Raw genomic sequence first — 15,389 nt, 5'->3', positions numbered from 1 at the left:
AGGTGCCTCCCAGGAAGTAACACTAGGATTTCTGCAGCCTGGCAGGTTAGGTGTTCCTCCAGGTGAGTGATGAGGGCTACTGGCTGTCTCAGCCTCAGACCTGCCCTTCAGGTCACTCACGCAGCAGTGCAGGTGGAGCCATTTGGGATCTCAAGATCATGGTGTTTACTTCACCAGAATGAAGCTGTGAGAGTCTTAGCAATGGTGACAACTGAGCTGGAGATGGCAGCAGACTCTTATCATGAAAGAGGAGGCCTTTGGTTTCAAACTGTCTTTGAAAGCAGTCTGTTTCCAGAATGTCTAAGGTGTCTTTTCTGAATGGAGACACTGTTGTTTCAGATCCCCTTCCTGCCAGCTTAATTACATAGGCGTGACACCCAAAGCCACTTTCACACCAACCTATACACAGAAAGCCTTCTCTGACTCCTTGAAACTCTCTCTGGAGTCTCAGAGTCTCTGTCTCAGCCTCCCCCTTTGACACTCTGTGCTTCATAGTATCTGGAGCCTGTTGAACTTTGGGGAAAATCAGTGCCTTCACCTTGTCACGGTGGTCCGTCTGAAAAACAATCCACTTTTCTTGTTCTTCTGAAAACAGGAGGGTAAATTTGCATTGTTAATATTTTACCAAGTACTGGTAGAATTGCAACATACCTATGAGCCTCAAACAGATGGGTTATGGCTAAATTGAGATGTCTACATATATTTTATATGTTGAATGTAGCAATCTTATTCCCCCATTTCTAAACTTGGTCAGCAACTTCCCATTAAATAGGGAAAGCAAGTATAACTCCTTTGAATTAAGAAAAGACATATTTATTTTATTTTTTTCATTTGCTGGCCTCTCGCGTCTTTCATTTAGAAATTTATCAGATAATGTTCTCCATAAAATGATACAAAGGCAGGATAATTCCAGAAACAGGAGTTTTTCCAATTTTAAAAACAATTTGTCCTCGTAATGTGTCCAAATGTGTATGTAGTGGGAGAGGAAAAAAATAACGATGTGGCATGTTACAACACATTAACAAAGAATTTCAGCAGGTTGTATAATACTGTATTTCCATTCTTTCCTCTAGCATCCTTGCAAAGATGTGGCATTCATTTAAAAAAGATGGTTAGCAACAAAATCCAGACCGATTAAATAAGGATCAGCAGTTTCTGTCTAGGATCATAACTGAAAGTTGGTTTATAGTTTGTTTAACCGAGACGACTTTAAAGCACAATAGCTGTTTGCAGAAAAATAAAAGAAATGAAAAGTTGCAAAGAAAAATTGTTTGCATGATCATTTAAAAAAAAATCCCTAAATAATAATAATAATAATAATAATAATAATAATAATGATTTTTTTTTTTTCTGCTGACAAAACAATGTTCTGAAAGTTGTGCATGAGAAGTTATTTCATTTCAAGACCTTATAGCCAAAAAAACACATGTTGCTCTCTATGCAGCCTAGTAGCTGAGCTTCTTAGGAGACTAGCTATCCTAGAGAGTCTTCACACCCTGATATCAGTTGTTTGGTTGCTTCCAGCAAGCTAAAAGTGCAGCCACAGTGAAGGGTGAGTGTTAGACCCCTGCATCAGCTGTCTGGTTGAGGTTTGTTCATAAGTGTTGGTACCCTGCAAGAAAATCCCGTGGTGCTAGACCTATAGTAAGGCTGTTGGCATCTTGGTAGGTTTTAGGTGAATAAAATCTCTCATCAAACTCTCTCATCAGGTTCCTCATCTGGCCATCTCCTTTTTGGTCCTGGAAAGCCTCTAGGTGCCAACAGAACCAGGTAGTCTTTGTGCTACTCCATGTTCCCAGCTATCAGAGAAGTATTTCTCATGGTGATCCAAGGGTTGTAATTGCAGAGGCTTGTCCCATGTACAGTGAACATGAAACAGGAGTGCGCTCACCATCTGCAGTCCTTGCCTCATTAAAAACCAAACCAAACCAAAACAAACAACCCCAGTGCCTTTACATATTAAGCTGTGAGTTAGGTGCTCTGACTAAGGAGCAGGAAAGCTGGGTACACCACTCTCATCACCCTGAGGGCATTCAAAACCACATTTACTACTCAACTGGGGAGTACCTTGAATCATGCCCTGGAAAATAAGGTTGCGTGAGGGGGCTCTTCCAACCCTTCCTACTGAAGTGGTGTTATAGTGTTACAAATAATGAAGGGTTCATATGGCTGGAATGAAAACCAAAAGGGAAGATGACTCAGGCTGCTCAGGGTCAGGGTATTCAGCTGGCGTGATGCACCCTGGGGCTGGTCTGCTCATAATTTTTATTCAAACAGACCCTGGATTAAAAAGAAATAGTCATGAGACCCTGACATACATTCTTCTGTCCAGGATGAAGCTTTATCTGTTTTTGTTTTGTGTATGCAGATGGGGGAGAACGGCTTTTGAAGACCAGTTTGATGTCAGGAAGAGAGAAGAGGAACAGACTTCAGACTAGAGGTGAGAATGGAGATTGGTCCTCTGCTTCCCAAGTGAACATGTAGTCACTAGGATATTTATTTATTTATTTTAAAATTATTTCCAGTATACAATACTGAGGTTACTAAAAGAGTAACCTCAACGGACCCCATGGAGCACACTGCAAGTGCTGGGTAGCTGGAAGCACCTCCTGCATTTGGTGCAGAAGCTTTAAAGTGGGGCAGGGGTCTAGACACATTGCTGCAGCTCATGGTTCCTATTGGTCACTGCAGAGTGCAAGGTTTGGTGTCTTCAGGGTATTTTTAGATAATTTTTCTGAAGCTACCTCTGTGCCCTATTTGAACCAATCTGGTCTTGGATTCTGTTCTGGCGAGCAAGACCCATTTTTGGCTCAGCCTGGCCTTTGAGCATCTGAGTAAATCCCACTGCTTAATACAATATGCTGTGCCATCTATTTTCCTTAACTAGCCAAGTGTCCAGTATTGTCACTGTTAGGTAACTAATGCATACAGTTTTGACTTTACACAATGCAGTGCAATGCATTTGGCTCCACAATTTGAAAAGGGTCTGCCCTTTGTCTCTCTTTATCAGTATTATCTGACATTGAGTTATGAGCTGCTAATGACCCAGAGATAATGAAAGTCATGTCTCAGAGAGCTCACAGTCTGAAACACTGATGCAAGAAGACAGGACAACCACTCAAGAAATCCAGTGGGAAGAATAATCCGTGGCTTTGAGCATAATATATATTTTAATTACTATTTGTTTGGCACTCTGGTAGGGAATATGGAAGAAAAAAGCTTTTAGGAGAGTTTTCAATGGGCTGACGGCAGTGGTTTCATTTTCTTCAGCTTAATTCCCCTTTCCCTTTTAGTTTTTCTTCTCAGAGTACTGGCACTTTGATAAGTGTTGATGGAAAACACTGTCTTTTATGCTTAATGTGGGTGTGAGTAGAGGGGAGAGTATATTGAAAGTGCTGCATGCAAGTGCCAGAAATGCCTGTGGTTCCCACACTGGAAGGAGCAGAAAAGCTCCCCCCAGGAGGCCCAGCAATGTCAGAGGATGCAAAGCAAAGGGAAGGTGGGCTGTAGCCCAAGCTTCTGTCTTTTCCCCAGTTCTGACTAATTTGGAGAGCCTAGCATTTAAGTTAGGAGCTCAGTGGCCTGGGATTGCCTTTTGAAGAGGGTTCCTCACAATAAAGCCTTGCAGACTTTGCTTAGGCTGGTCTCCTGTTGGAGCCTGTTGGCCACTTATTCTTCTCAGCTGAAAGAATGTAATTGTTCCTGTCTGAATTTTTCAAGATTTATACTATGATCTGGACAAGAATCTGGTGCAAGTATCCTGCAGATATGCCAAAAAAGGAGGCAGTTGTATGTGAACATGTTCCTTATGCATATTACCCCAGAGAGGCAAGCCACTGTCTCTGCTTGCCACTTCAAAGGAGGAGAGTGGATCTGTTAAGAGAAAAGCAGAATCCTCAAGATGCCTCAAGGGAGAATAATTGAGATTTCCTTGATTTGTACAGACAGCAAAGGAGACAGAAATCTCATGCTCGATTTTAACTTTATACAGCACCCTTTTCTCAAGCATGCTGTTGTATGCAAGTCTGAAATCTTCAGCTAAAATGCTGTAGCCCAGCAATGAGGCTCCATGATCTTCACAATATGCCTTTGTTTTTGTTTTTATAAGTCAAGAATATGCAGCTGATAAAAGACTGTCAGATTCCCTGCAGAGCACTCCCAGTCTGAATCTTTCTCTCATGCAATCAGAATGAATCAGTCTGCAGATAGCAGTTTTTAGCAAAGATGCTTTATTACCAGGTCTGTAGCACCCACTAGAAAGAGGGAACTCATTACTTTTAGAAAATTATTCTGATGTTTGAAGTTCTTTTACAGCCCCAAACTGGACAAATAGCAAAGCTCCACATTTCTTTTTTAATGAGAATGAATGCACTGGATCTCTTTAATTACACGGAGGTAGAAATGTATTAATTGCCAGAAGACAAGTCTCCATCTTCCAGTAACAGTACAGATGGACTGGCTCAAGCTCCCAGTGGTAATAAAGCGTCCTTGCATGTTGACTAACAGCCTTAGTGCCTGCTGTGATTAAAAGAATTGGCGGGTATTTCCAAACCTTCCCTATCATGAAGTACCATGAACAGGATCAAATGCTGTACACCTTTGGAATGCTTATTTTCTAATTATACACAGCACTTCTATAGAATCTTACTGGTTTACACATGAAAAAGAATCAGTTGGTCCATTTTCATCTCTGCTTCCACACCATCTGCATTTTAGCAGCAGTTGTCTGGAGGATGGAGGCAGTATGCTATGTTTAAAATATGGTTACTTCCATTTTTGAGAGGTTTAAAGTATTATTTGTGGAGTCTAGGAGTTTGTGAGAACCATGGTTGCTAAAAATCATGCTGAAACTGAAGGAGGGGAAGGTGATAATCAGAACAGCCTGATTTTAAGGGGGATTGTGAATTAACTTATTCAGTTGGAGTTCCTTTCTACTCTACTGTTGTCTTTATCAGCTGCTGTCATTCCCTCATCTGTTACAAATGCCTAAATAAATTAAATAGAGAAAAATACTGGATGTCAAAAATATTGGCTAGAATTCAAAGAGGTTTGGATCATCTGTAGCGCCTATGGCTTGAACAGGGAACCAGCAATCTTTTGCAACACAAGCAAAAGCCTGTGCACAGAACCACGTTTCTGGAGTTGAAGGTAATTATTGACATCAGGACTTGCAAAAGCATCAAAACTTTATTGTTAAAAGGAAGATTGTGCATCTGTGAACTATACGTATATTCTTCTTCCTCTGACCACTGCATGAGTCTTCAAAGACATCCTAGGTATTCCCCGGCCCTGACAATGTTTGGCCAAGGTAATTTAGTGGGTGGAGGGGAGTAATACTAACAACTATTTCGGTGACTCCCGGATTTTATCAGCTTGAATGGTGCATTAACATTGTTTTGAGCAGTTGCATGACAACTACACACTAGAAAGTGTTTGAAATTTTGTGAGCAAATTTCTGCTTTCTACTAGAGTTGCATCTTTTTGTGTACTTTTGTGATAGCAACAGTAGTTCTTAGAGTAAGGAGATAATGTTACATAGTCACACCATGGGTGTGTATGTATATATTTACTGTGCAGTTTCTGCAAAAGGTCTGTGAGATGTATGGTGAAACAGTATAAGGAACCACAGTTATCTGACCTCCCCTATGCCCTGTCTTCTGCTTCTGAAAGAGACGTGGGGCAGAATTTGTCACAGGGAAGCTACAGAACCATGGTAGGCTGGACTGTGGAAAAGTGTTTGACTCACGATCAACTGGTTGAGCATGTGTGTTCTGGTAAAGCAAACTGTGTCGATGGAGCCTTGGTCCTTACAAAGGTCTTGATGTCTCGTGGCCCACCAGCAAGCTAGACAAAGTTGTTGAAGGATATGGGTAGAAGACAGAATAGACAGAGCATAAGCATGTCACGGTAGAAGACTGAGGAGTCCCGCAGTGAGGAGAAATGAGGGAACTGAGGTAATTGTGGTGGGGCTCTAGGTGATATGAGGATGAGTTCATTGCTGTGATTTGTTTGAGGGTTCAGTCAACCATGAAGTGCAAATCCAGTGGAAATCAGAATTAATTAGTGATGAAGGTCATGGAGTTACTTGTTGACAGTGTGTTGCATTCCTCTGTTTAGCTCCCTTTACCTCGTGGGGAAAATGTTCTTCTTTTCAGAGCTAGTTATATGAAAGGTCATCTTTTTGACCCAAAAATGTTTACATAATGTCTTTAAATGACGGATTGCTCTGCATTTTAACTTAATGACAGTGGCACTTGAAAAATGTGGTGGTGATGTATGGATGAGAAAAACAAGGCTTAGATTCTGGTCTCATGCCAGGATCATGTTAGTCAGGCTCTGGTGTATTCTGTTTTGTTGTATTCAAGTACGTTTATGGGACTCATCAACAGTGCACTCAGAGCACCTGATTTCTGCAGTCATATCGAACAGTTCATTGGCCTAACTCTGATCTAATAGTAGGATAAATCAGCAGTGATTTGATTTAAATTGACAGAGATAGAGCAATATATTTACCATGGTGATGTCAGAATCAGGTTCCTTGGATTTGATCTGGCTTCAGTGTGCTCATGCAATACTGAAAGAAGTGCTAGCTGTAAAACAAGAGGCTCTTTTCTCTTTTTTTTGCCTTTTTTTTCTTACCATTTTTACAGCTGGTTCTGAAGAGTTGGAGTCTTGTGGGAAACACTGTAGACTTCAGGCCTTTATTTATCCCCAGGCCAGGAGCAATGCAAGTAGCTGCAATGTAAGCTTCTCTAGAGCTCTGTAAATGATCTCCCCTTGTTCCCAGAAGATCATCCTCTCAGGGGGTAAGGGACAGCTTGAATATAGCCTGGTTTTCTGAGCTGGCTTTAATACTTATGACCAGTGGGCATTCTGTTGAAAGAGAGGCTTTGCCCTTTTTTTACACTACACTTAATACTTTCTGAAACATGTCAGGTATGGAAACATGTTCTGGCAGCACCTCAGCCATCCTAACCATCCCTTTCTGTCTTTAAATCTGGTGGTTCTGTTCAGTCACAAAATTGTGCAGCTCTGGGCTTTTTGGGTTGCAACTCTGGGTATTTGTAATGGGGCGCATCCATTATGTTTTGCCACTCACCTCAGTTTCTGATGGTTTCTACTTATATTCACTGTTTTTTGTCTTCAATCAGTTAAAGATTACTCTCCTGACTGTGGCCCAATCATTTAATGATTTTCTTGTTTTGGGAAGGATACCACTGGCTGAAAATCTCTGTCTTCTACAAAGAAACAGCCATGGTGCCTACCTTTTACCATATCTAAAATGTCTATATGTTAGATATGAGCCAGAAGTAATTTCTCTGTCTCTGGATGAACAGTGTTAGTATCTTACTCAGCAAAGAGCCCTTCATTGCTGTGCAGAGGTCCTCAGCACTGCCATCCTGTGACACTGGCATATTGGCTCATACAGCTTCAGTGGACAACTCAACTGAACACAGGTCCAGGAGTCTTCCTAAAGGAGAGCCTGCTGAGTGGGAGGGACTTAACTTGTCATGTTACAACCAATGGTTTTATTTTAACCTTGAGAAAGTTATTTGTCCCATTTGGTAAGGAAAAAAAACCCACAACTTTTAGTATAACCTGATAACTCAGTTGTTTTAAGGCAATTTTGAGGTGAAAGGAGGGGGAAAAAAACCAAGACACTTTATAAAAGAAAGGATGGAAAAGTGAGAGAGAAAACTCTCAAACTAATTGTGGAGTGTCATCATACTACTTCTAGATAGGCACATTTGTAATTAAGTTGAGGGAAGGTTTTACCAGTAAAAGATACCACCATGCTTTCTTCCCCCATCTGGCGGTAAATATGTAAAACTCACCTTCTCTTGTGATGTGGTAATACCCAGTAGACTTTAGATAGGGCTGCTTTGTGTTGCCGCTTGCCTGAGAGCTGTTCTCTTGCCCTGACAAAATCAATGTTTATGTCATGTTCTGGTTTGTAAACAAAATGTTCTATTTCAAGTTTAAAATGTGAAATGACTTACCATAAGAGTTTGATTAAAGTAGTTGAAAAGACCAAGAATTGCGTGCATGGAGTTAGTTTTTCTTTGATATCAAAGACCCTTTGGCTTCAGCTTTTATGTCAGATGGGAGAACAACTGTGCAGATAAATGACTTCAGTCTCTGTCTGCCTCAAATAGCACATGTGATGTGAGAAGTGCTCAGAGGATTTTACTCTGGAGACTTTTTTTTTTTTCATGCCAAGTTGATGTAAGAACACTATGAAACAGTTTATGTAGCATTTGGGCTGATATAGAACCAGGTGGGGTGCTTGTTTGAAGGCATAAGTGTTTTCAGCCATCCTAGAAAGCACATCTGTAGGTCACTAAAATGCATTCTGTCTTTCTAGATGGTTGCTGGATCCTGATCTGTACTGAGAATTTCACGTGTGAGTAGTGATGACAGTGCTAGCACCTTATAAGTATGTAGCATTGCCTAAAATGTGTGTTCAACCCAGCTCCCTATGGTGTGCCACGTGCCATGTATTTCCCACAATGAGTTTCCACTAGCTCAAAAAGTAATAAATATATGGGTACTTGGGGCTGGAAGAAACGTACTCTACCCCAGGGTATTGCCATGAGCTTCTGGCGATCAATAAAAGGCATTGCCTGGCCAGTTTGATATAGTGAGTACTACCAACATGATTAGAGGAATGAGCAGAGGAGTTTAATATTTTCTAACTGGTCTATTAAGATTCCTTGGACAAACTCCACTTAAACTCATATTTTTTTCAGAATCATGTTTTCAATATGGTTTCTAATCTGAGAGTTACACATCTAATTAAGATGTGTAACTGTGGACTGTACAATTTTTAAGAAGAGCAGGGGTAAATTATGTCCTTGTCTACATATGGATTATACCTAATTATTCAGTTTCAGATATGTGATTGAGAACAAAATGTCTTAGCTTTCTTTTAGGACAATGAAAAACTAGATTGTAATTCATTTCATTCTTATACTATGCTCATCTCTGTAGGACTTGAGTGTCTTGTGGTATTACTATCAAAGTAATCTCTGTTGTATGTTTGCTCTTTCAGTTTCTTAGAGAGAGAAACAAACATAAGGAAAAGTTTTGAGTTTCAACTGTATGAAACGTGTGTTTCTACAGATGCACATGCACAGACCCAATCTGATATATTTATATCTAAATTACTTTACTTAATGATCACACATGTCATTGGAAGTAGATATGTGTGGTTCAGTTCCATCAACTGATACTCTGAAAATTTGTTTCAGGTTCTCTTACACTTCAAACTTAGTCATCTTACATGGGAGTGTAGCCAAGAGGTCTCATTGTTACATGATGTACTATGAAATCAACACACGGTACAGACTAAACTAAAACTGGTGTTAGATAAACAGACCAAATCATGGAGTATGTCTGGATGACCTGAATGGATGTGTCATATGTTGCTATGAGTTATTGATGACCTTTCATAATTCACAAGTGGCTCAGGTTACCTCCACCACTTCTGAGCTATGAGATCATTAATAATGTGTGCAAATAAATAACACATCTTAAGTCAGCTCATTGTATTTCCTATTGCTGTCTCTTTCCCTCCATGTATGGTATGTATGCATATAATATTTATTTCAGAAACAGTGGAATTCCCACCAGCAGCTGTTGGGAAGAAAGATATATCTCATAGTTATATCATTGGAGAGCTATATTTCATAGCTGTGAGGTTATAGTCATAAAATATAGCCTTTTAATGTGTTAAGAAAAACTCCTGCAGTTATTTAAACCGATAGGACTATTGTATTCAAATTAACTAAACTTGACAGTACAGTCGCATCCACTGGGCCAGATTCTACCCTTACATACACACTGAACTCATTGGAAATCGCAAATGGCGTCATCAGTCAGTACAAAACTGACTCTGCAGATCCTCTGGGTATGGTGGAATCACACTGGGGATGAATTGGTTCAGCAAGTATGGTCTTTTGACCCTAAATGTGCTGTAGTCTCCGTTATCATTTGCCAAGTCTTACTCTTTTAACTTGGAGTAGTGACTCTCAGCCAAAGGCGAAAATGAACCCAAGTCCATTGAAGCTAGAACTTTCCATTGGATTCAGTAGGCTTTGGATCAACTTCTAAGAGTGGCTGCCATCTTGGAAAAAATCTATGTGAAAATTGTCCTTGATTTTGCTATTAATGATCTTTGCCCTGAAGTTACTTCATTCCCATATTTTTCCAATACTGTATTTAAACGTTGTTTTTCATTCCTCATTGTTCAAGCAGCTTTTGAGGTTTGTTCTCATCAGTGGGTTTTTTACTGTGCTAATAAGAAAAATACTGCAGTTTGTAATCTCTTCTTTCATCTTTGTGTTTATTATCTTTTCAGAATGTATGCAGTTCCATGGATCAGTCATGCCAGTGAATGAAGTTTCATCATACCACTCAACCTTCCTGTCTGTAGCTGCACAGCCTTTTATTTCAGTTTCTGATAGGCTCTTCCTGGAAAATGTTGTAGTAATTGAACCAATAATATCTATCTATGGGGGGAGTAAGCTGAAGGCTATCATGTTTGTATCAATGCATATATGGCAGTGCCCTAGTAGTTCATCGATGGGTTGTTGAAGGCGATTTCAGCACATGGGCAGTAATCCAATGTGCCAGTAGACAAGTATAGCAGTGTTGTTTATCAGACTGGTACCAAACTAGGAAATCTCTGTATTAACCTGTTGTTTGTATCCACGAAGTTAGGTTTTCATACAACAGAACCCTTAAATAATGGTATAAGAAGAGGATTCTTATTCAGACTGTACGATCATTCATTCTGGTCTGAACGGGAACATTTTTCTCCCTCCACTGAGCATCTTCTCATGGACGCTTTTTTTGCTGAAAAGCAAGGAAGCCCAGAAGTAGGAAGTCACTGCTGGTTTCTGTATGGCCCAACCTATTTAACACAACCAGTAGTGCTTTGCTGCAACTACTAAGGGATTAACTTAATTTAGTTCAAGATGGCTATCCAGTGCAAACTCCTGGAGGATTATTTTGGATGAGAGAGATTGAGAGAGGGAAGGTGGTTGAATTCAAGATGTGTTGTCCCTAGAGACAGAATGGAAGGTTTGGATGGTGGTCCCCTCTCTGGAATGAATTGATGCTGGTGTTCATATCAACTATCTGAGATTATAGCTGAGCTATTTGAGATTATATAGAATAGAATCATAGAATTGTTTAGCTTGAAAAAGGATCTTAAGATAATCAAGTCCCAACATTAACCTAGTACTGCCAAATCCACCCCTAAACCATGTCCTTAACCACCACCTTTACAAGTCTTTCAAATACCTTCAGGGATGGTGATTCCACCACTCCTATGACAGCCTGTTCCAATGCTTGACAACCTTTTTAGTGAATAAATTTTTCCTAACATCCAATCTAAACCTCCCCTGGTGCAACTTGAGGCCATTTCCTTTCATTCTATCACTTGCTACTTGGGAGAAGAGACCAACACCCTCCATGCTACAACCTCCTTTCAGATAGTCATAGACAGCAATAAGGTCTCCCCTCAGCCTCCTTTTCTCCAGGCTAAATAGCCCCAGCTCCATCATCTGCTCCTCATAAGACTTGTGCTCCAGACCTCTCAACAGCTTCATAGCCCTTCTCTGAACTTGCTCCAGTACGTTAATGCCTTTCCTGTAGTGAGGGGCCCAAAACTGAACACAGGATTTGAGGTGAAGCCTCACAAGTGCTGAGTACAGGGGGATGATCAGTTCCCTAGTTCTGCTGATCACGTTATTCCTGATACAAGCCAGGATGCTGTTGGACTACTTGACCACCTGGGCACACTGCTGGCTCATGTTCAGCTGGCTGTCAAACAACACCCCCAGGTCTTGTTCCTCCAGGCAGCTTTCCAGTTACTCTTTCCCAAGCCTCTGGTGCTGCCTGGAGTTGTTGTGACTTAAGTGCAGGAACTGTCACTTGGCCTTATCGAAACATATACAATTGGTCTCAGCCCATCGATCCAGCTGGTCCAGATCCCTCTGTAGAGCCTTCCTACCCACAAGCAGGTCAACACTCCCACCCAACTTGGTGCACTCAATCTCCTCATCCAGGCTATTGATAAAGTGATTAAACAGAACTGACTCCAACTGAACTGAGCCCTGGGGAACACCACTCATGACCAGCCACCATCTGGTTTTAACTCCATTCAGCACAATTCTTTGGGCCTGACCACGCAGACAGTTTTTTACACAGTGAAGAGTATCCCCGTCCAAGCCATGAGCAGCCAGTTTCTCCAGAAGAATGCTGTGGGAAACAGTATCAAAGGCTTTACTCAAGTCAACATCCACAGCCCTTCCCTTATCCACCAAGTGAGTCACCCTGTCATAGAAGGAGATCAGTTTAGTCAAACAGAACCATATGCTGACTGTGCCTGATCACTTGGTTGTCCTGTATGTGCTGCATGATAGCACCAAGGATGATGTATTCCATGACCTTCCCCAGCACCAAGGTCAGACTGACAGGCCTGTTATGCACTGGATCCTCCTTCCAGCCCTTCTTGTAGACGGGCATCAAATTTGCTAACCTCCAGTCAACTGGGACCTCCCCAAATAGCCAGAACTGCTGATAAATATTAATAATTGAAAGCGGCTTGGTGAGCACCTCTACCACCTCACTCAGAGCCCCATGGTTCCCATCTGGCCCCATAGACTTGTGCATGTCTAAGTGTTATAGCAAGTTGTTAACTCCTCAGGTTATGGGAGCTTCATGCTGCTCCCTGTCCCTGTCCTTCATTTCAGGGGCTGTGTACATGGAGCACAAGTGGTCTTACTGTTAAAGTCTAAGGCAAAGAAGGTATTAAGCACCTCAGCCTTTCCCTCATCCTCTGTCACTATGTTTCCTCCCTACTTCCACTAAACGATGGAGATTCTCCTTAGCCCTCCATTTGTTGCTAATGTATTTATAGAAACATTTTTTATTGTCTTTTATGGCAGTAGCCAGATTAAGTTTTAGTTGGGTTTTGGCCCTTCTAATTATCTCCTTGCATAACCTCACGACATGCTTGTAGTCCTGAGTTGCATGCCCTTTCTTGTGAAGGTCATAAACCCTCCTTGTTTTCCTGAGTTCCAGACAAAGTTCTCTATTCATCCAGGCTGGTCTTCTACCCCACCGTTTCATCTTTCAGCACACAGGAACAGCTGCTCCTGTGCCTTTAAGATTTTTTTTTTGAAGAGTGACCACGCTTCCTGGACTACTTTGCCCTTCAGAGCTGCCTCCCAAGAGACTCTGTCAGCCAGCCTCCTAAACAGGTCAGTCTGCTCTCCAGAAGTCCAAGGCAGCCATTCTGCTGACCATCCTCCTAACATCTCCAAGAATAGAAAAGTGAATTGTTTCATAATCACTATGCCCAAGGTGACCTCTGACTGACACATCACCCACAAGTCCTTCTCTGTTTGCAAACAACAGGACAAGTGGGGCACCTTCCCTAGTTGGCTCACTGATGAGCTGTTTCAGGAATTTGTCTTCCACACACTCCAGGAACCTCCTAGACTGTTTCTTCTCTGTTGTGTTCTACTTCCAGCAAACATCTGGTAAGTTGAAGTCCCCCACAAGAACAAGAGCTAGTGATCATGAGACTTCTCCCAGACACTTACGGAATATTTTGTCTGCCTCTTCATCCTGGTTGGGTGGTCTGTAACACACTCCCATCATGATATCTGCCTTGTTCGCTGTCCAATCTCAGTGCATTCACTGAAGATCCAATTTCCACATCTCCCAAAGTGATCAGGAAACCTGATACTTCCCAGAACTGCTACTGAAATCACTGTCACCATTAGATCACACTGTCTACATTCTTCAAATTGAAGTGTCCTTCACTTTAAATATGATTTTTGGGGGCTGCCCAAAATCTGAGTCATTTTTTAACAGACAGTTTTTCAAAAATTGTTGCCTCTATGTTAGCAGATACCTGTCTTTCTGCTAAATAAGCCAAGAATTCTGTTAGCTGTACTAACTGCACAGAGTAAATCACCTTTTGGCCCCTGAATGCAGCAACCTTTCCACTCTAGCCATGGAGTAATTGATGGAGTAGCACAGGAAATCTTGCATTCTTGCTGTCTGGTGAAATCATAAATAAAAATGTATTATTTGTTAATGGACTTTGGAGAGGTAACTTAAATCTGGTAAACATATGAGAGCAGCAGCCATCTTTATTCAGAGGAAAATATAGCTTTAAAAATTAATCTGAATATCTTCCTACATTAAATGAAAAAAATGTTTCTAATCCATCTATGGAAATACAATAAATATCTTTTGTTCAGGCTGATCAGTCACAGTAATACCCAAAGGGTCCTGGTCAAACTTCCACCAGTGGAAATCAATGGGGAGACTTTCCATCAACTCTAATAGGGTTTGTTGTGTTACTTATTGCTGATTTGAGAATAATGGGACAGCTGGCAAACCAAAGCTACTCTCATTACATAGAATAAGGAGCAGTTTCACTTATTGAAGGAGTGCATAGATAACTTATTTCTGAAAAGTTTGAATAAGAAACTAAAAACTTACTCATGGCCTTTTTTATGTGAATGGGGAAAATACTACCAGCATGAGTGGGTGCAGGACTGAGGCTTTAAAACAAACAGAGAGAGATGGTTTGATAAATGGGCTGACAGGAACCTCACCAAGTTCAACAATGTGAAGTACAAAGTCCTGCACCTGAGGAGCAGCAATCCCAGCTGGAAAGCAGCCTGGCAGAAATTCACCTGGGGGTGCTGGTGGACAACAAGTTGAGCATTAGCCAATAATGTGCCCCTGTGGCAAAGAAAGCAAATGAGATCATGGGCTGCATTAGACAAAGGTCTAATTAGCCTGCAGGTCAAAGGCTGCAATTAGCCTGCAGGTCAAGGGAGGTGATCCTTCCCTTCTGCTCAGCACTGGTGAGGCCACACCTGGAGTGATGTGTCCAGTTCCAGGCTCCTGAGCACAAGAGAGACATGGACATACTGCAGGGAGTTCAACAAAGAACCATGGAGATGTTTAAGAGATCTGAGGAGCTCTCTTATGAGGAAAGACTGGAAGAGCTGGAACTGTTCAGCCTAGAGAAGAAGTTGTTAATGGAGAGCTCTTCAATGTATATAAACACCTGAAGGGCAAAGAGGAAGGAGTCAGGCTTTTTTCAATGGTGCCTAGTGACAGGACCAGAGGCAATGGATACAAACTGAAACACAGGAGGTTTCCTCTGAACATCAGGAAACACCTTTTACTGTGAGGGTGACCAAACACTGGAACAGGTTGCCCGGGGAGGTTGTTGAGTGTCCATCCTTGGAAGTATTATAAAGCAAACTGAACACAGTCTGGGGCAGCCTGCTATAGGTGGTCCTTCTTAAGCAGGTAGGTTTGGACCAGATGAGCTCCAGAGGCCCCTTCCA

General features: G+C 41.5%; 1 long non-coding RNA gene across 1 annotated transcript in view; it reads left to right on the top strand.

The window, feature by feature from the left end:
- The window catches only part of LOC135578596 (uncharacterized), a 34,875-nt gene extending 19,756 nt beyond the window's left edge, over positions 1-15,119 (top strand). Inside the window, exons 3-5 of the long non-coding RNA XR_010470432.1 lie at positions 2,369-2,440; positions 8,366-8,404; positions 10,361-15,119. This is a non-coding gene — a long non-coding RNA (uncharacterized LOC135578596). The remainder of the gene's footprint in view (positions 1-2,368; positions 2,441-8,365; positions 8,405-10,360) is intronic.
- Positions 15,120-15,389: the final 270 nt, after the last annotated feature.

This window comes from Columba livia, chromosome 1 (genome assembly GCF_036013475.1).
Source record: "Columba livia isolate bColLiv1 breed racing homer chromosome 1, bColLiv1.pat.W.v2, whole genome shotgun sequence".
Classification (NCBI taxonomy): Eukaryota; Metazoa; Chordata; class Aves; order Columbiformes; family Columbidae; genus Columba; species Columba livia.
This window is presented reverse-complemented; position numbering and strand designations above follow the sequence as displayed.